Source organism: Phocoena sinus, chromosome 9, assembly GCF_008692025.1.
Source record: "Phocoena sinus isolate mPhoSin1 chromosome 9, mPhoSin1.pri, whole genome shotgun sequence".
Taxonomy (NCBI): Eukaryota; Metazoa; Chordata; class Mammalia; order Artiodactyla; family Phocoenidae; genus Phocoena; species Phocoena sinus.
The window spans coordinates 66,122,473-66,143,713 of NC_045771.1; the positions used below are offsets into that span (position 1 = coordinate 66,122,473).

Consider the following 21,241-nt stretch of genomic DNA (forward strand, 5'->3'; position numbering starts at 1 on the left):
GTCAAAAGAGGGGCCCTGTATTGCACGTTTCATAATAAATAACTCAGAAGTTCTTATTCATCCTTTTGAATGCTCCAGCCCTTTTCAGTTTCCTATCAATGACTCAGCCTGGCACACTCTTCCTCTTTCTAGTTTCCTTTTGGAAGGCAAGTTCCTCTCTCGGTAGCAAAAATCTCCTTTCCTAAAAGCTTGAAAGCCGGGCAGGGCAGCCTTACAAAGGCTCAGTTTGAAACCTAGTAGCTTTACCAACTCATGTCCTTCACAAAGAACAAAGAGAAGCTCTCTCTTCAAGGGGTCTTCTCACCAACAGAGAGTGAAGTGCTTCCTACATGTGAATGGGAATTATCTCCCTGTGGGAAGATAACCATTGTTCAAGATGAAGGGAGAAAATAAGAGAAAGAGGTGGTGTGAGGAGATGGTTCTTTTGTGTCTGGAAACTTGTGGAAACTTGGAGGAGTATGAGCTCTGCAGCGCTCCCCTGGAGATGGGGCTTTGTGTCTTCGTTTGCTCAAGATGTTCTAACAAAATACCATAGACTTGGTGGCTTCAACAACAAACATGTGTTTCTGACAGTTCTAGAGCCTGAGAAGTCCATGATCAAGGTACCAGCAGATTCAGTGTCTGGTGAGGGCTTTCATCCTGGTTTGTAGAGGGACTTCTTGATGTGTCCTAACGTGGCAAAGAAAGAGAAAGCAAACTCTGCTGTCTCTTCCTTTAAGGGCATTAATCTCCTAATGAGGACCCCAGCTTCATGGCCTAATCTAGACCTGACTACCTCCCAAAGGCCCCACCTTCTAAACCACCACATTGGGGGTAGGATTTCAACATAAGAAATGGAGGCACAAACATTTAGTACGCAATAGCCTTTAACCCCAATTACCCCTTACATCTCTCCACAGGAGGTCTGTGTGGACAAGAAGAGACCAAAGAAGGAAGAGGGGAAGGAGGAATCCTGAGGTAATTGCTCAAATGTCTCTCCACAGATTGCTGAAACAGGATAAGACATGCAAGACAATTTACAAGGAATAAGCTGTTTCCCTCAGAAAACAATGCTCTGTAAGATTAAATATTTAGCGCATATCACATGATTTTTGCTCAGCTTCTTTTTATTTTTTAACATCTTTATTGGAGTATAATTGCTTTACAATGGTGTGTTAGTTTCTGCTTTATAGCAAAGTGAATCAGTTATACATACACATATATCCCCATATCTCTTCCCTCTTGCGTCTCCCTCCCTCCCACCCTCCCTATCCCACCCCTCTAGGTGGTCACAAACCCTTATCTCCCTGTGCTATGCGGCTGCTTCCCACTAGCTATCTACCTTACTTACATTTGGTAGTGTATATATGTCCATGCCTATCTCACTTTGTCACAGCTCACCCTTCCCCCTTCCCATATCCTCAAGTCCGTTCTCCAGTAGGTCTGTGTCTTTATTTCTGTCTTACCCCTAGGTTCTTCATGACATTTTTTTTTCTTAAATTCCATATATATGTGTTAGCATACAGAATTTGTCTTTCTCTTTCTGACTTACTTCACTGTGTATGACAGACTCTAGGTCCATCCACCTCACTACAAATAACTCAATTTTGTTTCTTTTTATGGCTGAGTAATATTCCATTGTATATATGTGCCACATCTTCTTTATCCATTCATCTGATGATGGACACTTAGGTTGCTTCCATCTCCAGGCTATTGTAAATAGAGCTGCAATGAACATTTTGGTACCTGACACTTTTTTTTTTTTTAACATCTTTATTGGGGTATAATTGCTTTACAATGGTGTGTCAGTTTCTGCTCTATAACAAAGTGAATCAGTCATACATACACACATGTTCCCATATCTCTTCCCTCTTGCGCCTCCCTCCCTCCCACCCTCCCTATCCCACCCCTCCAGGCGGTCACAAAGCACCGAGCTGATCTCCCTGTGCCATGCGGCCGCTTCCCACCAGCTATCTACCCCACGTTTGTTAGTGTATATATGTCCATGCCTCTCTCCCGCCCTGTCACAGCTCACCCTTCCCCCTCCCCATATCCTCAAGTCCGTTCTCCAGTAGGTCTGTGTCTTTATTCCTGTCCTACCCCTAGGTTCTTCATGACATATTTTTTTCTTAAATTCCATGTATGTGTTAGCATACGGTATTTGTGTCTCTCTTTCTGACTTACTTCACTCTGTATGTCAGACTCTAGGTCCATCAACCTCATTACAAATAGCTCAATTTCGTTTCTTTTCATGGCTGAGTAATATTCCATTGTATATATGTGCCACATCTTCTTTATCCATTCATCCAACGATGGGCACTTAGGTTGTTTCCTACTCCAGGCTATTGTAAATTGAGCTACAATGAACATTTTGGTACATGACTCTTTTTGAATGTTGGTTTTCTCAGGGTATATGCCCAGTAGTGGGATTGCTGGGTCATATGGTAGTTCTATTTGTAGTTTTTTAAGGAACCTCCATACTGTTCTCCATAGTGGCTGAACCAATTCACATTCCCACCAGCAGTGCAAGAGTGTTCCCTTTTCTCCACACCCTCTCCAGCATTTATTGTTTCTAGATTTTTTGTTGATGGCCATTCTGACTGGTGTGAGATGATATGTCATTGTAGTTTTGATTTGCATTTCTCTAATGATTAATGATGTTGAGCATTCTTTCATGTGTTTGTTGGCAGTCTGTATATCTTCTTTGGAGAAATGTCTATTTAGGTCTTCTTTGGAGAAATGTCTATTTAGGTCTTCATTTTTGGATTGGGTTGTTTGTTTTTTTGTTATTGAGCTGCACGAGCTGCTTATAAATTTTGGAAATTAATCCATTGTCAGTTGCTTCATTTGCAAATATTTTCTCCCATTCTGAGGGTTGTCTTTTGGTCTTGTTTATGGTTTCCTTTGCTGTGCAAAAGCTTTGAAGTTTCATCAGGTCCCATTTGTTTATTTTTGTTTTTACTTCCATTTCTCTAGGAGGTAGGTCAAAAAGGATCTTGCTGTGATATATGTCATAGAGTGTTCTGCCTATGTTTTCCTCTAAGACTTTGAGAGTTTCTGGCCTTACATTTAGGTCTTTAATCTATTTTGATCTTATATCTGTGTATGGTGTTAGGGATTGTTACAATCTCATACTTTTACATGTAGCTGTCCAGTTTTCCCAGCACCACTTATTGAAGAGGCTGTCCTTTCTCCACTGTACATTCCTGCCTCCTTTATCAAAGATAAGGTGACCATATGTGTGTGTGTTTATCTCTGGGCTTTCTATCCTTTTCCATTGATCTATATTTCTGTTTTTGTGCCAGTACCATACTGTCTGGATTACTGTGGCTTTGTAGCATAGTCTAAAGTCAGGGAGCTGATTGCTCCAGCTCTGTTTTTCGTTCTCAAGATTGCTTTGGCTATTTGGGGTCCTTTGTGTTTCCATACAAATTGTGAAATTTTTTGTTCTAGTTCTGTGAAAAATGCCAGTGGTAGTTTGATAGGGATTGCATTGAATCTGTAGATTGCTTTGGGTAGTAGAGTCATTTTCACAATGTTGATTCTTCCAATCCAAGAACATGGTATATCTCTCCATCTATTTGTAACATCTTTAATTTCTTTCATCAGTGTCTTATAATTTTCTGCATACAGGTCTTTTGTCTCCTTATGTAGGTTTTCTCCTAGATATTTTATTCTTTTTGTTGCAGTGGTAAATGGGAGTGTTTTCTTGATTTCACGTTCAGTTTTTTCATCATTAGTGTATAGGAATGCCAGAGATTTCTGTGCATTAATTTTATATCCTGCTACTTTACCAAATTCATTGATTAGCTCTAGTAGTTTTCTGGTAGCATCTTTAAGATTCTCTATGTATAGTATCACATCATCTGCAAAGTGACAGCTTTACTTCTTCTTTTCCGATTTGGATTCCTTTTATTTCCTTTTCTTCTCTGATTGCTGTGGCTAAAACTTCCAAAACTATATTGAATAAGGGTGGTGAGAGTGGACAACCTTGTCTTGTTCCTGATCTTAGTGGAAATGGTTTCAGTTTTTCACCATTGAGGACAATGTTCGCTGTGGGTTTGTCATATATGGCCTTTATTATGTTGAGGAAAGTTCCTTCTATGCCTACTTTTGCAGGGTTTTTATCATAAATGGGTGTTGAATTTTGTCAAAAGCTTTCTCTGCATCTATTGAGATGATCATATGGTTTTTCTCCTTCAGTTTGTTACTATGGTGTATCATGTTGATTGATTTGCATATATTCAAGAATCCTTGCATTCCTGGAATAAACCCCACTTGATCATGGTGTATGATCCTTTTAATGTGCTGTTGGATTCTGTTTGCTGGTATTTTGTTGAGGATTTTTGCATCTATGTTCATCAGTGATATTGGCCTGTACTTTTCTTTCTTTGTGACATCTTTGTCTGGTTTTGGTATCAGGGTGATTGTGGCCTCGTAGAATGAGTTTGGGAGTGTTCCTCCCTCTGCTATATTTTGGAAGAGTTTGAGAAGGATAGGTGTTACCTCTTCTCTAAATGTTTGATAGAATTAGCCTGTGAAGCCATCTGGTCCTGGGCTTTTGTTTGTTGGAAGATTTTTAATCACAGTTTCCATTTCAGTGCTTTTGATTGGTCTGTTCATATTTTCTATTTTTTCCTGATTCAGTCTTGGAAGGTTATGCATTTCTAAGAATTTGTCCATTTATTCCAGGTTGTGCATTTTATTGGCACAGAGTTGCTTGTAGTAATCTCTCATGATCTTTTTTATTTCTGTAGTGTCAGTTGTTACTTCTTTTACATTTCTAATTCTGTTGATTTGCGTCTTCTCCCTTTTTTTCTTGATGAGTCTGGCTAATGGTTTATCAATTTTGTTTATCTTCTCAAAGAACCAGCTTTTAGTTTTATTGATCTTTGCTGTCATTTCCTTCATTTCTTTTTCATTTATTTCTGATCTGACCTATATGATTTCTTTCCTTCTGCTAACTTCGGGGTTTTTTCTTCTTCTTTCTCTAATTGCTTTAGGTGCAAGATTGGGTGTTTATTTGAGATGTTTCCTGTTTCTTAAGGTAGGATTGTATTGCTATAAACTTCCCTCTTAGAACTGCTTTTGCTGCATTCCATAGGTTTTGGGTCATCGTGTCTCCATTGTCATTTGTTTCTAGGTATTTTTTTTATTTCCTCTTTGATTTCTTCAGTGATCACTTTGTTATTAAGTATTCTATTGTTTACCCTCCATGTGTTTGTATTTTTTATAGATCTCTTCCTGTGATTGATATCTAGTCTCCTAGCGTTGTGGTCGGAAAAGATACTTGATACAATTTCAATTTTCTTAAATTTACCAAGGCTTGATTTGTGACCCAAGATATGATCTATCCTGGAGAATGTTTCATGAGCACTTGAGAAGAATGTGTATTCTGTTGTTTTTCGATGGAATGTCCTATAAATATCAATTAAGTCCATCTTGTTTAATGTATCATTTAAAGCTTGAACTTCCTTATTTATTTTCATTTTGGATGATCTGTCCTTTGGTGAAAGTGGGGTGTTAAATTCCGCTACTATGAGTGTGTTACTGTCGATTTCCCCTTTTATGGCTGTTAGCATTTGCCTTATATATTGAGATGCTACTATGTTGGGTGCATAAATATTTATAATTGTTATATCTTCTTCTTGGATTGATCCCTTGATCATTATGTAGTGTCCTTCTTTGTCTCTTGTAATAGTCTATTTTAAAGTCTATTTTGTCTTATATGAGAATTGCTACTCCAGCTTTCTTTTAATTTCCATTTGCATGGAATATCTTTTTCCATCCCCTCACTTTCAGTCTGTATGTGTCCCTAGGTCTGAAGTGGGTCTCTTGTAGACAGCATATATATAGGTCTTGTTTTTGTATCCATTCAGCCAGTTTGTGTCTTTTGATTGGAGCATTTAATCCATTTACATTTAAGGTAGTTATCAATATGTATGCTCCTATTCCCATTTTCTTAATTGTTTTGGGTTTGTTATTGTATGTGTTTCCCTTCTCTTGTGTTTCTTGCCTAGAGAAGTTCCCTTAGCATTTGTTGTAAACCTGGTTTGGTGGTGCTGAATTCTCTTAGCTTTTCCTTGTCTGTAAAGCTTTTAATTTCTCCCTCCAATGTGAATGAGATCCTTGCTGGGTAGAGTAATCTTGGTTGTAGGTTTTTCTCCTTCATCACTTTAAATATGTCCTGCCACTCCCTTCTGGCTTGCAGAGTTTCTGCTGAAAGATCAGGGGTTAACCTTATGGGTTTTCCCTTGTGTGTTACTTGTTGTTTTTCCCTTGCTGCTTTTAATATGTTTTCTTTGTATTTAATTTTTGATAATTTGATTAATATGTGTCTTGGCGTGTTTCTCCTTGGATTTATCCTGTATGAGACTCTCTGTGCTTTCTGGACTTGATTAACTATTTTCTTTGCCATATTAGGGAAGTTTTCAGCTATAATCTCTTCAAATATTTTTTCAGTCCCTTCCTTTTTCTCTTCTTCTTCTGGAACTCCTATAATTTGAATGTTGGTGTGTTTAATGTTGTCCCAGAGGTCTCTGAGACTGTCCTCAGTTCTTTTCATTCTTTTTTCTTTATTCTGCTCTGCAGTAGTTATTTCCACTATTTTATCTTCCAGGTCACTTATCCATTCTTCTGCCTCAGTTATTCTGCTATTGATCCCTTCTAGAGTATTTTTAATTTCATTTATTGTGTTGTTCATCACTGTTTGGTCTTTAGTTCTTCTAGGTCCTTGTTAAATGTTTCTTGCATTTTCTCTATTCTATTTGCAAGATTTTGGATCATCTTTACTATCATTATTCTGAATTCTTTTTCAGGTAGACTGCCTATTTCCTCTTCATTTATTAGGTCTGGTGGGTTTTTATCTTGCTCCTTCATCTGCTGTGTGTTTTTCTGTCTTCTCATTTTGCTTATCTTACTGTGTTTGGAGTCTCCTTTTCTCAGGCTGCAGGTTCATAGTTCCTGCTGTTTTTGGTGTCTGTCCCCAGTGGCTAAGGTTGGTTCAGTGGGTTGTGTAGGCTTCCTGGTGGAGGGGACAAGTGCCTGTGTTCTGGTAGATGAGGCTGGATCATGTCTTTCTGGTGGGCAGGTCCACATCTGGTGGTGTGTTTTGGGGTGTCTGTTGGCCTTATTATGATTTTAGGCAGCCTCTCTGCTAATGGGTGGGGTTGTGTTCCTGTCTTGCTAGTTGTTTGGCATAAGGTGTCCAACCCTGAAGCTTTCTGGTCGTTGAGTGAAGCTGGGTGTTGGTGTTGAGATGGAGATCTCTGGGAGATTTTTGCTGTTTGATATTACGTGGAGCTGGGAGGTCTCTTTTGGACCAGTGTCCTAAAGTTGGCTCTCCCACGTCAGAGGCACAGCACTGACTCCTGGCTGCAATACCAAGAGCTTTTATCCACACGGCTTTCACGCCGCCCTAGTCTCAGATCTCCTGCCCCTGCTCCTCAGGCTGGGTCCCCATGGGAGGTCGCTTCTTTTTATTTTTTCATGCATTTGAAATTAAAATTTTAATGAATTAGTTAGTTAATTCTAGGGCCTGGCATGTAGTAAATATTCGATCGTGTAAATTAATATCAGTCGAACCGTGCTTATGAGAACAAAGATAGTTTTTATTTTATCTGTGCTTGAGCCAAATTCTTGAAAATTGCAACTTCAGTTTCTTAAATAAAAGCAGTACTTTTCAATGTAGAAAATGAATGTAAGCAATGCCAAAAGAATATATATTTTAAAAACTACCCATAATCCTGCCATACAAAGATGACTAACTGTAACATTTTTGATGCAAACTTTCTTTTTGAGGGTTGGGAAGGGAAATTTAAAGGGATTTAAACAAAGAGAAAGAAACCTATCTCCCCAGAGGCTGATTATGGTGATAGCATCAGGAATGAAGTTAGAAAGCCACAAAAAAAAAGGTTGTTGGACCACTATTTCCTAAAGATTCCCCTTTTGGAGTCTTTCCTTGTAAAATTCTCAAGGGGCAGAAACAGGTTTTATGAGGCCTACAGTTTATATAATCTGGGCCCTTTTTATTTAAAAAAATACAAAATTAGGCACACAAAATCAGATACAAAAGTGAGAATTATTTAGAAAGAGAAATTACAACATATTACAAATTTTAAAAAGCTGGCAAATACCATAAGCATCACAAAATGCAAACAAAATGCATACTTTTATTAATAATTGCCTCACTTCTAAAATACATTTTCCTACATTTTTTGGCTGCATAGTCTTTGAGTGCCTCCTCACATAAAGCAATACTATACCACTTTAAAAAGAAACTAGGAAGATAATTCAGTCTTTTAGCACAGTTGCTTGAAATGTTTTATTATTAATAATAATTTAGAAAAATTTCTTTCAGATTCACTGTTTACAACTAGTGCTATCATGTAAAGTTTTAGGGTTGTTGTTTCCTTTGTTTATAGGCTATAAGGCTAGGACAAATTTTTACAGACTAGCTTTTGAATATGTTTATTTTTAGACCAAGTCTTTCTCCATTTCTATACTTCTAGTGTAAGATGTTGTTGGACATGTTTATAAAATAATATGCTTCTGACTCAGGTGCTAACATCTTTGTGACATGATGTAACAGAGAAGAGCAAACCAGACTCCGTATTGGATCTATTATTTTAGGTCTAACCCTTGTGCTCTGTTGCCTGTGCTTAGTCATGCTGGCTCTGCACCTCTGTAAAACAATGTTGCCTATAACCTGAAGTATGCATGATAGCCTATTCTCAAGGCTCTGACCTTTAAAGGTATAACGCTTGTCCATTCATAGAGATAAAAAGTTGCAGAACAGAAAATACCAATTGTCTTATTGGTGTTTCACAGGAACATTGTGACCAAACCTACATGGACAGCTGCAGGAGCAAAGGATTCTGGCAACAAGAACTTTGCAACAACCAGCCACACCTCCTCCTTTTTTAGCATAAGAGAAGCCTTAATTCTAACTGGGTAAGATGGTTCTTTGGGACACCTGTCTACCATCTTCTTGGTCTGCAAGCTTTCCAAATAAAGTTACTATTCCTTGCCCCAGCAACTCTATTTACTGGCCTGTCATGTAGGAAGCAGTAGGAGCTTGGACCCGTAACAATGACACCCAGCCGAATTGGTAGGATGGCTGGTCGAAAGCCATTCCTGCACAGAGACAGCTATGTCTCTAACTATTATATAATAATATTATGTAACCATCCAAGTAAGAGACTGTGAACCACATAAGTGTATCATATGAAACTTAATCTCAATGTATCACCAACTCAACTTCCTTTTAGACAAATCTCACAAATTGCTGCAGTCATTCCAGTCCCACTTAACGTGAGGAAAGTACAAAGAAAACAAAGTGAAGAGAGAGCAGTCTTAGCAAATTTCAGATAAAATATTTTACTTTTGCAAATATTACAAAAAAATATTTGGCTATGGTCCCTTACAAGGCCTTGGCCAGTGGTAATAAGAGGCTCTGAAGCTTCTGCTTCATTAGCTTCTTGATAAATCCACCTCTGCTTGGAAAGTTGTGTTTTATTTTACCAAAAGCTGGTGTCCTGAAATTCCTCCCTCACCCAAAGTTGTTAACTCTTCATAGACGTAGAGGTGTGTGGCACAAAGCATCCATATATCTTCATGAATATTTGCTCAGCTAAGGAGATCTCTTTCCATACCAAAGATTATTTCAGTATTTCAGCTTATTGGACTAGTAAATTTAATAATGGATTTAAATTATGATTACAGATTTATATTATGAGGGCAAACAATAATAATAATAGTTAACTCATCTATAATAATGCTTCCCTATGTTTATATGGTATTTTTAACTTTTCAAAGTACATTTCCGTAAAGCACCATGGCTATTAAGTTTTACTGTCACCAGTGAAAATCTGGATAATACATGTAAATATGTATTAGTAAAAAGACTCACCATCTCACTTATTTACATAAAACAAAATCTGCATTTACCTACACTGCGGTGATTTAATGTCTAAGCAGACACAGCAGGAACTACAACCCCTCCCCCATGTAAATATGTGTCATTCTGTATATACAAAATATCTTGATAACAAAATGAAGACTAGATAAATGGGATTAAAAACCATAGTACATGATTTTATCTTTAGAAATATGCCATTTAAGCAATTTCAAGTATTACTTAATTAGTAATCTCTTTTATTACTTCACAGATTTAGATATTTTATGACCTAGTTACTAATGATAAAAGTTAAAATAATGTTATTGTATTAGTTATGAAAGAAGAACAATACAATAATTAATTATAAAAATATCTGTATTTTGACGATGGATTATGACCGCAAAAATCTAAATGGTAAGAAAATATGTTTTCTGTAAAAAAAACTAGAAAGTTTTCTTTTAAAAATATACAAGAAATATGAAAATGAGATTTCTTATAAACAAAAACATACAATAAGTATTCTGATTTTTAAGTGAAGTTCACAATAGATCAATAATATGTTAGTTAACCAGAAAAAAACAATCAAGATACCCCATTAACTGGGGGAGCAGTAAGTCCACTGTGTCACACTGTTGAACATGATAAATGTTCTGAATCTACATTATATGACACCAAAAAGCTGTTTTGTTTGTTTTTTTATAATCAAATAGTGGACATCATTGTGTCTAGATGATTTGCTATGGAAAAAACTGATTTGAAAAGGTATTCCCTAGAAGCCAGTCTTGTATTCATAATTAACACCTTTTTGCGGTACGTGGGCCTCTCACTGTTGTGGCCTCTCCCGTCGCAGAGCACAGGCTCTGGATGCGCAGGCCCAGCGGCCATGGCTCACGGACCTAGCCGCTCTGCGGCATGTGGGATCTTCCTGGACCGTGGCATGAACCCGTGTCCCCTGCATCGGCAGGCGTATTCTCAACCACTGCGCCACCAGGGAAGCCCGCGATTTACGTTTTCATCTGTCTTGATGCCTTTTAATACATCATCTACAGATGGAGCCCAGAGTACACTGGAAATCTGGTGAGTTCACATGCTGATACCTGCTGAACTGCATAAAGGATATCATAGGTTTAGATTCTTATTTCTCAAGCTAAATGTGATGTTAACCTTAATCCAAAATGTGATGATTTGATGCAGACCTTTGCAAAGATACAGATGTGACAACAGGGATAATATTTAAGATGCCAACGACCATATAATTAATACAAATGATAGAGAACGAGACACTCACCATAGACTCTGCTTTCACTTTTATAGAATCCATGGTCATATTGAGTTACCTTTTTAACAGATATTCTTAAACTTCCTAGGAAAAATAGGCTCACTTTATAATTTGTCATATTTATTGGCTACTGCTAACCATTGACTGGTCATTGCATGTTAATTTGCAAGATTTACAGTGAATGGACATATACTCCTCTTCACTTAGAGACAGAACTGCTCTAGCATTAATACATAAACTCTGTCAAGAATTTCCCCCTCATTTTCCTCTACCTGTTACCAGTGATAGCCAAATGTTAGAGAATCAGAATATATGCACTTAAAAGAAGTAACACATATCTAGTCCAAATGAAAAATTCAATTCCAAAAATCCAGTATTCAAACTTTAGAATCAGCTGGTTAACCTGTTTCCTAGAATCTATGTTACATTTCCAAAGGGCAGAATCAGCAGAATGTAAGTACACATGTTACTGTACACACACACACACAAATGTACTATGCATGTAATCTTAGAAGAGGAAACATTTCTATTATTTTCACTAGTTTTTGGATGTCACAGTCATACATACACTAGGTTGATATTTTGGGTTCAGAAGAAATAATGTCTCTTAGTAGTGTTGACATTTTTATATGTGGATACCTTTTAGGGTAAAGCTCAATTTACACATGCTGCTTTGAACATAATCTGTTTTTCTGTTTTTTCTCTGAGTTAGCACAGACGGCCCACATGATCACATCCATATGTAAATCAAGGAAAGTTTGTGCTACTCTTTTGTTCACTGTGGATGGATTGCTTCATATGATCTTCTGAAAGGTTCGTATATCGCCAGTTCAATTCATTAGGAGTTCTTCTGAAATGTCAGTATCACTAAAATTGAGCACAGAGCTTTTTATTTTCTACAAATGTTGTCTCAAGGTAGCATCAGCTAGATCTCAGACAAGGAAAAATATTGTTTGATTAAGCTTTTGATATCTCTCATAAACAAAGGACATGAAAAAAAAAAAAACCCAAAGGACAGAAATTGATCTTGTATCATGGACAGCCTGAGCTGTCATAGTAAAGCTAAAGAAGATAAATGATGGTGTTGGAGTTTTAACTCATTGCTGATTGGTTTCTAGCTGCTATAAATCTTTCCTTTTAAGAATTTATCCTTGGAAAGATCAGGAAAATAGTAACAAATATATCATTCTCCAACAAATTGCTACCTATTTTCATTTTGAGTCCACAGTGCCTCCAGAAATATAAAGGTATAGAGGGGTCTTGTGTTGGAATAGGATCACTTTGTGTGTGAAATAGATATTGAAAAAAATGGATATTGGAAAAAAAAACACTGAAGAAGGCACAGATCACTGTCAAAATGTCTAAACACTGTAAATGTTTACTTAAATGTATTGAAACAATTTGGTCTTCAAAATTGGCTAAATAGTATCAGGCTTTCATGATTTTTTTAATTGTTATTATGTGTGTTCTGAACTATGATTTAGAGTTGTATTCTTTTTATATTTCAGAATAAGAAATTGCTCAGCTATGTAGAAAGTGTGACTAAGTGTGTCTGAAGTGTATCAGTTTGTGTATATGGAGATCAAAACATATTTCTACCTTTGTCATGCATTGTCTGGTTAAATTTAGGTAAGTTATCTAACACCTCAAGACATATTTTCCTATCTCTACAATAGAGATAATTCTATCTTCTAAAAATATTAGAAAATTTTAAGAAATTAAATGAGCTTTTTGAACTCGGTATTTTGGTAAAAGTGTATTATTTAATTACACCCCACTTACTTATAAATTATTTTATAATATCTCAGTTTGGGGGAATACATTTGTTTTTATTTCCACATTTTCTGCTGTGAGCTACTTTTCCTGATTACGTGCATGTTACAAGGAATGTTATACATCTGAAGGTGGGCTACAGTCCATTTCAGGATGGAGATAGAAGGCATGTGTCTTACTTTTATTAGTACACCATTCTAATTACTTCTCTCTGACTCTTGGACTATAAGCCTTTCTTCTTTGGTCTGCTTCTGTTATGTAATTTAACATTTACTCAATTGCAATGAAAAAATTAAAATGTCCCTTTCCCAAATTTGCCTCTCTTCTATTTTCTTGGATACATATATGTCATATTCAGCCAGTTCAGAGCAGTTATTTACATTTTGCAGCTTTATACAATTTTCAGAAGTGTTGCATCCTTAATTTCCTGTTGGTTTAAACTGCTCCATGGTACAATGAAAGCTGAATTTTAGTGATGTGGTAAGGAGATAGTGAAGTCCTCAATTACGCAGTCTCTTTGAGAAACTGAGCTCCCCTCTACCTCCTCATTCACTGATTGAGACACAAATTATAATTTGCACATGGAAAGACCTTCAAAGTAGAATTATAATAAACATTATGACTCAGCTGGGGTGGGAGAAGTTGAGAACAATTGTCTCAAAAACAGGATATTAATCCAATATATTAATCAGTGGATCAAGAAATCTTATCCTGTGTCCTACATGGGACAAAGCTCATGCAAAGGCAGCTCAACTAATTCAAGGTTTTGGAAGAAACTTTCAAGATTTTGGCAGAAGATGAGTGAAAATGTTGACAAACTCAAAATTGTAGATAATTCATTTTTTCCTCTTCACTTGTTTTGCTTATGAGGAAATGTAAGATCAGAAAATTGAAATGATCTATACAAGTTCTGCCAGTTTTTACTCATGTAAACCTTGAATAAGTCACTTAGTCTTTAGGATTCCAAAATATCCTTCTCTATAAAATGGGGATTTTTGTGATGGAATCTGATACACTTCTTCTACCAATAAGGTTTTTATGAATCCTAAGAAATTCTGTATCTTTCCAGAACTGAGTTGTGTCTCATTTTCCATAAAAATTCAGTAACAATATTTACTGAATTCTTACTATTAAGTTTTATTTGCTGCCTGCTGCCTTAGTCCCATGACATCCAGATGCAGTCAGATATAATAACAATCCAGTTATCATATCCTTTTAAATGCCATCACTCAATAAATATAACCCAGTCTCAGAGAGGTAATTTAGGACACTAAGCTGTATACTGTACAAATCCCATTTCTTCTCCTTCACCCCAGGAACATGACACTTGTCTAGAGTCTGGAATTGAGATGAAGCTTCTTCACCTGTACCTAGAATTGGGAATAGACCCTAGAGGCGATGGGGCAAGGCAAATACCATTCACTGGACAAAGTCATGGTTTGTAGACAAGGAAGATGGCAAGTCCAGGCACCAAAGGCAAACTGATGTAGAGGTCACAAAACAAGCATTTTAGGAGAGATAGAGATGGGATAAATCTTGGATATCTGTGATGTATAGAAAATGGGTGGGAAGGTCACCTGATGGTAGCAGGGGAACGCTACACAGGTGGCGCTGACATGTGCTTTCATGGGCTAGTAGGCTTTAAAAACCATGAATGGTGTGGACAGTGGGTGGCAAGTCCAGTTCTTTGCTTTTCTATTTTCTATACTTTTATAATCTTATTTCTTATTGAAAACATTTCAACTGTCTTATCGAAAATATTAACAGAATCAATATTTTCTTGCTGAGGTAAATAAAATAAGACATTTAATAGTATTAATTAGTAGTTACCATGTGTTGAGTGCCTAGTATGACCTAGCCACTGAACTAAACAGTTTGAGCACCATATATTAGTTATGAAGTAGTAATGATTTATTTACACCTTACATGTGATGTAACTAATTTTCGGCAAGGTTATATGAACATCTCTTTGCAATAAAGGGAGGAAAATCATTTTAACGCCTATGTAATTACACCCTCTGTTTGTGGTTTGAAGTTTCTGTACCATCTACCTTTTGAAGGGTTATTCTTCAGCATGAGCAGACTTGATGTAAGCATGTGGATTGAATATGTACTACTTTTATCACTGGGGTTTGCTGACCCTTAGGTCAGAATTTTACCAAGAAGACTGAAAATATGAGAGATCATTTAGGGTAATGAAGGATTATTATACCAAGTTAGGTTGCAGGGGCTTACCTCGTGGCGCAGTGGTTAAGAATCCGCCTGCCAATGCAGGGGACACGGGTTCGAGCCCTGGTCCGAGAAGATCCCACATGCCGCGGAGCAACTAAGCCCGTGTGCCAGAACTACTGAGCCTGTGCTCTAGAGCCCGTGAGCCACAACTACTGAGCCTGTGTGCTACAACTCCTGAAGCCCGTGTGCCTAGAGCCTGTGCTCCGCAACAAGAGAATCCTCCGCAGTGAGAAGTCTGCGCACCGCAACGAAGAGTAGCCCCTGCTGCCACAATTAGAGAAAAGCCCTCACACAGCAATGAAGACCCAACGCAGCCAAAAATAAATAAATTTTAAAAAAAAGTTAGGTCCCAGGAAATGATTTTCAAGTCTGAAGAAAAAAATTGTCTTTTGTGGGGCTGGGGTGGGGGTAGAGGATCAGGAAGGATTCATTCAAAGTGTCTTGGAGTGATTATTATGAGGGAAAAAAAGAAACAGTCACATCTGAGACTGGATACTTGTGCCAATAATAAGAAATAGCTGTCTGTCCCAAGAATGTGGCATTTGTCCTTAGGAAAAAACAAGAGACAAAGGAAATAGTGTTAACCTAAATAAAAAATATTTATAATCAGATGTTTGGCATAATTGAGTAAGCGTGAGAACTGAATAATGCCAATATGGCAGTTTTTACTGGGATGTAATTGGAAGACTTAACCATTATTCAGATCTTTGGATTTGCATTCCCTCAGTTTCAAATTCAGGGCACCAGATTAAAAAAGTACTCCCTCAGTTTTTCTTCCTTAAAGAAAAAGTCTAGTGCTAGACTCTACTTACGATCCAGAAGTTGGCAGAAGGTCAGATTTCTCAGTGCTGTATGTTTCTATCTGCAACATCAGATGGAGGAGGTATTTGACACCATCCACAAGGAAAAGGTAAGATTTATGGTAGGAAACATGGCCTCCTCTTTGTCAGCTCGTCTTCATGTTATCCTCATGTCAGCAGAATTTATCACAGGGATTACAGTAAATGGATTTCTTATAATCATCAACTGCAATGAATTGGTCAAAAGCAGAAAGCTAACAGCAATGCATCTCCTTTTCATATGCATAGGGATGTCTAGATTTGGTTTGCAGATAGTGTTAATGGTAAAGTTTTTCTCACGTTCTTTCCACTCTTTTATAGAGTAAAAATTTATGGTACAGCGACGATTTTTTTGGGATGTTTTTCAGCTCTGTCAGTCTCTGGTTTGCCACCTGTCTCTCTGTATTTTACTGCCTCAAGATAACACACTTCACCCAGTACTGTTTTCTTTGGCTGAAATTCAGGATCTCAAAGTTAATGCCTTGACTGCTTCTGGGAAGCCTGCTGACCTCCGTGAGCATTGCAACTCTGTGTGTCAAGGTGGATTACCCTAAAAATGTGGATATTGATGTCCTCAGGGATGCCATGCTAAAGAGGACTAAACTCAAGACAAAGCAGATTAATGAAGTGCTTCTTGTCAACTTGGCATTAATATTTCCTCTGGCCATATCTGTGAGGTGAACTGTTATGTTATTCATTTCTCTCTATAAGCACGCTTAGCAGATGCAAAATGAACCTCTTGGTTTTAGAAACGCCAGCACTGAAGCCCATATTAATACATTAAGATCAGTGATAACATTCTTTTGCTTCTTTATTTCTTATTTTGCTGCCTTCATGGCAAATATGACATTCAGTATTCCTTATGGGAGTCAGTGCTTCTTTGTGGTGAAGGACATAATGGCAGCATATATCCCTCTGGCCATTCGGTTATAATTATCTTGAGTAATTCTAAGTTCCAACAACCAATCAGGAGACTTCTCTGCCTCAGAAAGAATCAATGAAGAGGAGGATCAATGTAAAACATTTTGTACTGCCTTGTCATGGTTTCAATGGACTTGTGTTTTGTTTTTGTTTATTTATGTGTTTTGTGTGCTCTCTCTCTCCCCTGGAAGCACTAATTTTGATGTTGGATGGATAAGATATCTCTTTTTCCAGGACTTGTGTACTTAAAAATATTATGACAGTAACACATATAGATAACTAGTACTTGCATTGGAGTGCCAGTTGTGTTAGAAATCGGAAAAAAATACTAAGACTTCACTTGGCTGACCAAAGTAATTCTGTTATCTGTCTTCCCAGGTCATTGAGAATCTTCTGGTTTAGATGAGCAACATCACATTGATTTAGTCTAAGACTTGAAACAGTATAATAATTTGGCTATTTGATTGCACATAACTATTTTCCAAGGAGAGTCATTAGTGTAATTATTTGAAAATGCAAATTATATGTTGAAAGTGTGTGTATGTCAGGGCAATGTACTCAGATATACCGATTAAAGTTTTATTTTGCTAGATACACAGATTAAAGTCTTATTTTGCTTTTGATTTTAGTTACTAGTTCAGGTTGGTAAATGATAAGGTGCAAATAGAGCTGGCATATAAATACACAATGTAGGGTCTCCATTTTTTTACGAGTTGAAGAAACATTTTTCAACCCCCTGAAGTGTGAAAGTCATACCAAAATAGGATGTGAGGGAGGTTGCTGACAATGGAGTCCCAGCAGGAAATCATTCAACTGGTGTTTTAACTTCCCTCCTACTAGGAATATTGTCTGAGGTATGGCTGCAGCAAATGACTTGAAGATCTAAAGTAAAAGCTTTGAAATCTGTTGCTAGATTTGAATTGATTCTGCTCTTTTAAAATCTTCAATTCTGTTGCTTTGGGGAAGAAAATATTTTTTGTAGTATCTTACATCTCAGGATATCTGTTTGAATCTGTGAAATCCTCACTGGCTCTTAAACAAATAAAAAGCTAGGTAGTCATTTTAATTGTAAATAAATTGTAGTTTAAATGGATTAAAAGTTGCCAGGGTGGGGAAAAAAAAACTAGATATGTGTGTGAATATGTGCACATGTATGTGTGAATTTTTTTACTTTACAAAATATTTCCACACACAATTCTTTATTTCATTCTCAGAACACTTTGTAAAGTAGGCAGTAGAATTATCTCAGGTTTACAGTTGAGAAATTAAGGTTTGGAGAGGTCATTATACATGCCTAAGTCCACTCAACTACAGTCAAGTGGTATAATTGGAATTCAAACCTGGTTCTTCTCTCATTAAAGCCAGTACCCTCTCTGTTTGGTTTTCTTTCCATTATTCTTTATTTTTTTAATAAATTTATTTATTTATTTATTTTTGGCCGCGTTGGGTCTTCGTTGCTGCGCGCGGGCTTTCTCTAGTTGCAGTGAGCAGGGTCTACTCTTCTTTTTTTTTTGCGGTACGCGGGCCTCTCATTGCTGTGGCCTCTCCCGTTGCAGAGCACAGGCTCCGGACACGCAGGCCCAGCGTCCATGGCCCACGGGCCCAGCCGCTCTGCAGCACGTGGGATCCTCCCGGACCGGGGCACGAACCCCTGTCCCCCGCATCGGCAGGCGGACTCCCAACCACTGTGCCACCAGGGAAGCCCAGGGTCTGCTCTTCATTTCGGTATGCGGCTTGTCACTGCGGTGGCTTCTCTTGCCGTGGAGCATGGGCTCTAGGCATGCGGGCTTCAGTAGTTGTGGCATGTAGGCTCAGTAGTTGTGGCTCGCAGGCTCTAGAGCACAGGCTCAGTAGTTTTGGCGCACTGGCTTAGTTGCTCCGGGGCATGTGAGATTTTCCCGGACCGGGGCTCGAACCCGTGTTCCCTGCATTGGCAGGCAGATTCTTAACCACTGCGCCACCAGAGAAGTCCCTTTCCGGTATTCTTTACAGGCAATTTTAGATTCTGAAAGTCATGACAAGAAATGACTTCAACCTATTACCTATGACATCCTATGACATTTCTCTGTTATGTCCCTACAAAGTCAATTAAAAAATATTTCACAAATGTCTGAATTATTCTATTATTGGGTGAAATTATTTATTATCTATTTCATCTCATACTTGGTTTACTAACAGTCTGAAATGAGGTACACATAGGTGCTCAATTTACATTTTAGTATCCCTTGACTCTTATATGGTAGGGAAATTGCTATACCAGTCTCACTTGTTATAGGTCAGGTGGGACTAACCTCTCTGCTGGGAAAATGGGTATTTACTATGTTTACATCTTGAGTTTTGGCTAATTGTGTAACTGGAAACTACTCCTCAGATTATAGAACCGATTTACAAGCTTTTGCATCATCCTGGGGGAGCCCACACCCCCTGGTCTCCTAGGCCAAGCTGAAAGTCTTATTTATGCTAGTGCCTGAATTACGCAGGGAATCGTGGCAGATATTTACATGGCGAGATCTGATATCATTTGGCCATTTATATCCTCTACTATGCTCATCTATTTTTTTTAAATTCAAGAAATAATTTTAGTAATTTTTTGAAAATTGTAAAATAATACACAGTCAATGTAAAAAATTGGGAAAATACAGGGGAATTCCCTGATGGTTCAGTGGTTAGGACTCCTTTCTTTCACTGCTGAGGGCTCGGGTTCCACAAGCCATGCAGTGCAGCGAAAAAAAAAAAAAAAAAATTGGGATAATAGAGACATATTAGAAGTGAACCTGCTACAATCACAGGTAAAATTTTCATATACATTCTTTCAGGATTTGAAATATACATCATATAGACATATATAACTATATATATGTATGGGATGGGTATAATTTATTACATTATCAGGATCCTGCTGTATATATACTTTATACTACATTTGCATTTAAATTACATGTGAGAAATTTGCATTTTTTAACAGCTTAATAATGTTTTATTTTATGGTTGTAACTTTGTTTTTAACCACTTTTCTATAATTAACCAGTATCTTCATTAACAAAAAGAACTATAGAGTTGAAAATAATGTTTACATTATTGAAGAAAAAAAGGAAGGAGCTCACCCAAACAAAACGAAACTCATAAAAGGTGAAATAAAACTTTACAATTTAAAAAGGAAAATCTTTTATTATTAATAGTATTTATACATAAGTAAGCAAATTGGTACTAATGCCTTGAAAAATTCTGGCATGGGAATCTGAATGAGGCCTGTTGGCATGGGAACCTTTTGTAATGATGCTATGGGCTGGGAATTCCTTGGAATGGGTTTCAGGCTAGGAATTCCTTGGAATGGGGCTGTGGCATAGCAAGCATTCTAAGATTTCATAAAGTCTGTATAAAAAGGCATCAGTGCCTTTAAAATGTATTTCAGTAGTTAGGTAATTTTCTATTCCAGAATTGCCTTTTTTTGTGTATATTATTTCAGGGATCCTCACAACCCTGATAGAGGATATTATCATCTGTGTTAAAGATGAAGAAATCTACACTTGAAGAGACAATAGAATTGGTCTAGAATAGACAATAGAATTGGTCTAGAATTATCTAGACCTGAGTCTCACCTTCTAAATCTAAATTCCATATTTCTTTTCCTAAACTTAATTGTGCATCAAAGTCACCTGGGAAACATTTTATAATTGTAGATTCCCAGGCTTATCCTAGACATGCTGAATATAGTCTCTGGAGATGGAGCCCAAGATTCTGGATAATAAGCCACCCTGTAAAATTCTGATACAACTTTTTATGGACCAAGGTTTGTGACTCACTGCATCACAGTATATTAATTGGAGCCTAAGAAATATATTCATTTCGAAATAAAGTCTTTCTTAGGAGAAATTTTAATGGCATTTAAATAATATTATTTTCCATTACAAAACATACAAGTTATAACTCACCCTAACAGAACCAGGCTTGGATTAGCTCACCTAAGAATTTGCAAAGACTGATAGGTTACCTTTTCTAGTGTAATGTAACCGTCAACCAGTTATTTATCTTTTATGGCGAAATAGTCCTGTGACCAATTAGTCGTGTGGTGAAACTGCCTGAGGTAAAGAGGTTTACGGCAGAAATACAGGACTCGACATTTTCAGGACTCAGGTAAGACAAGGAATTCCCATAGATTCCACAAAGACTTTTCATGTCACTGGGAGTTTGAAATCTGCAAATAGGAGTTTGGCTTATTTTCCCAATGTGTTCTTGATAATTTTGTATCCTGGAAGACTTTGTTATGGGTGGATGAGATCTTTTACTGTAGAGGACCACATATACACTTATTCAGTAAAT

The 21,241-nt window shown here is 37.3% G+C and overlaps 1 long non-coding RNA gene and 1 pseudogene across 1 annotated transcript; both read left to right on the forward strand.

Moving 5' to 3' along the window:
• The first annotated feature begins 275 nt into the window (after positions 1 to 275).
• Positions 276 to 8,926, forward strand: LOC116759058. The gene is made up of 3 exons (XR_004351345.1): positions 276 to 602; positions 900 to 957; positions 8,809 to 8,926. It is a non-coding gene; the product is annotated as an uncharacterized LOC116759058 (long non-coding RNA).
• Positions 8,927 to 16,092: 7,166 nt separating this feature from the next.
• Positions 16,093 to 17,001, forward strand: LOC116759788 (annotated as a pseudogene).
• Positions 17,002 to 21,241: the final 4,240 nt, after the last annotated feature.